This window comes from Mandrillus leucophaeus, unplaced genomic scaffold, assembly GCF_000951045.1.
Source record: "Mandrillus leucophaeus isolate KB7577 unplaced genomic scaffold, Mleu.le_1.0 Scaffold140, whole genome shotgun sequence".
In the NCBI taxonomy this organism is placed as follows: domain Eukaryota; kingdom Metazoa; phylum Chordata; class Mammalia; order Primates; family Cercopithecidae; genus Mandrillus; species Mandrillus leucophaeus.
In genome coordinates this window covers 6,059,040-6,061,693 of record NW_012101366.1, presented here as the reverse complement: position 1 = coordinate 6,061,693, position 2,654 = coordinate 6,059,040, and the positions used below count along the sequence as shown (strand labels likewise).

The following is a 2,654-nucleotide window of genomic DNA, read 5'->3' as shown; positions in this document are numbered from 1 at the left end:
GGGTTTCACCGTGTTTGCCAGGATGGTCTCGATCTCCTGACCTCGTGATCCGCCCGTCTCAGCCTCCCAAAGTGCTGGGATTACAGGCTTGAGCCACCGCGCCCGGCCAGATGTTGTTATTTATCAAGGCAGATCATGTTTGATCGAAAAGAAACTGGCAAGTAGATCTTAAAACATACATTACTAAACCTGAGTAACAGATGAAAAAATAAGTCTTTAAATTACATTTTCCATTGAAAATTCATTCCACTGTGGTGCAAGAACTTATCCAAGAACTTACAATGTCAATTTCTGACATAAATCATATCCCTTAGCACATATGTATTTTCAAAAGAAAACAAGTCATCTTAAAGTAATATATTCCCATATGCTAATTGATAATTGTATAGCAAATTGAAAATTCTGAGTAAACTGAAGATACGTTTAACAACAAAATAAATATAGCAATATGGTTAGCTTATAAATGTCTTGGTGTAAAGGCAGCAGTGAATTTGCATCTTGCAACAGATCTCTAAATCCAGTTGCTGGTTTTCTGGAATTTTATAGACGTGATGTCTCACAAATCCATGTTCCACAGGGCTAGAAATATCTCTATGAAAAACTTTTGAGATATTTTCCCCAAATGACATGTAACTTTTAAAAACTTTTCCAGAAAAATATGAAAATTTTATCAACCACTTACTCTTACTGAAGAAAAAAGACTACTAATTGCTCTTTTAATTTTGCTCTAACAGATGTTTTAAAAGTTTAGATACTGCTGATGTTTTTGAATTGCACACTGCTAGAAGATAACTGGATAAAACACATTAGATGATTTCAAAAGATGAATCAGTACCTGATTCATTTGGCACATCATTAGTATCCAGAATAAAATCTGTAGAAATAATATAATTTTCAAAGAATTTATACATGCATACATTCTAACACATGCATACATTCTTATTTATATATCCTCCATTCTTAGGAAAAGGAGCTTCTAAATCCAAGGATAAGGAGGTTCTGCTCATCTTACTAGTTATAATCATTTCTCCTCATGGAGTAACTGGGGCTTTCTGATTTATTTGTGGAACTTTAGTTTGTAGGAAAGCATAAACATAGTGTTAAATCTTGTTGGTTTCTGCTCTGGAGAGTGTTTCCAACATCCTTTTTTTCTGGTAAATTCTGGGACTGGCTCCATAAATCTTCAGTCTCTTGATAACTGTGTCTCTGGTCTATCACCCTCAGGCTGAATGAGAGGCCTCCCAGTCAGATCAGCAATGCCCACAGTTTGGGGAGGGTTGAATTCAATGTAGCAGACTCCGCCACTGGCTGGATGAATAGCAGGCAGTGAAGTGTTGTTTAAATGCCCTCAAAGGGCACATACGAGTTAATCATTGTGTCTATCTGATAAGCTCATCTAGGGCTTCTGCCTATGGCAGTGTCCTTGGACAACCAGCTATATTAGGTGAGATTTTTCAGTTCGTGAAGGGCCTCAGCCGAGTCGTAACATCATTTGGAATGAGTTTCCCTTGGTCAAGAAAAGCCTTGGCTAACATACCAATTTCTGTGCCCTGTAGCATGTTGTCCTGGAGCAGTCCCTGCTGGAGAGGTGCCTCAGCTTGAAGTGTTTGGTGATGTACAACAACACCGCACCCTTGCCTAAGCCCAGGGCTGGGGCCCCCATGATCACTGCATGCAGTAGCTGTGGAGATGCCCCTGCAACCATGGACAGAGGCCCAAGCCATGCCAACCGCAGGGTTTTGGTCTGACCTGTGCACTCACCTGATCCACAGCCAAGGTCCCAGATGGCAGAAAGCACTATTTTTTTTTTTTTTTTTTTTTTTTTGGTTCAAGTTAACCAGCGCTTTCCTTTTTCTCTATAAAATGTGCTGGCTTGGAAACAATTCAAACATTCACCAATCATTAAATGGATAAACACATTTTGGTATATCCATGCAATGGAATATTATTTAGCCATAAAAAGAAAGGAAGTACTGATAAATGCTACAATATGGTTGAACCTTAAAAACACTGTGCTCAAAGAGGCCAGACACAAAGGGCCATCTTTGGTATGATTCAGTTTATATGAAACACTCAGAATAGGCAAATTTATAGGGGCAGAAAGCAGATTCATGGTTGCCAGAGCTGCCAGAGGAAGAATCGGGAGTGACTGCTAACAGGTGCGGGAGTTTCTTTTGGGACCTGCTAGCCGTAGGGTCACTTTTTTTTTTTTTTTATTGTAGTAAAATACACATAAAACTTACCGTGACATTTACTACATTCACAATGTTGTACCACAGTCACCACTATCTAGTTCCAGAATACTTTTATCACCCCAAATGTAAGCTCCTTTTTGATCTCTGAAGGAGAAAAATATCACTAGAATATATCTGAGGGAGGAATATCTTAGTTCATTGATCAGGTTTAGCACTCAGTATAACTTAGTTCGAGAGATTTTTCTTTTTTTTTTCTTTTAAACCCAAAGAAGTTGTCGTCTTATTCGATAATTGCTTTCTCCATCTGTTCCTTCTGGAACTCCTACCTCACACTGCAGTTCCTGTATTTTCCTTCCCTTTCTTTTATCTTCTCACTAGTGGCTTCCTTTGCATTTTTGTTTTGCATCATGAGGCAACTTCCTGTTTGATCTTCTTCGGGTTGATTTTTAAGAGTATCCA

General features: G+C 38.7%; 1 protein-coding gene and 1 pseudogene across 4 annotated transcripts in view; both read right to left on the bottom strand.

Moving 5' to 3' along the window:
- Positions 1-2,654, bottom strand: part of KLHL7 (kelch-like family member 7) — a 78,488-nt gene that overhangs the window by 46,912 nt on the left and 28,922 nt on the right. The gene's annotated exons all lie outside the window — the stretch shown is intronic.
- The window catches only part of LOC105534988, a 2,510-nt pseudogene continuing 350 nt past the window's right edge, over positions 495-2,654 (bottom strand).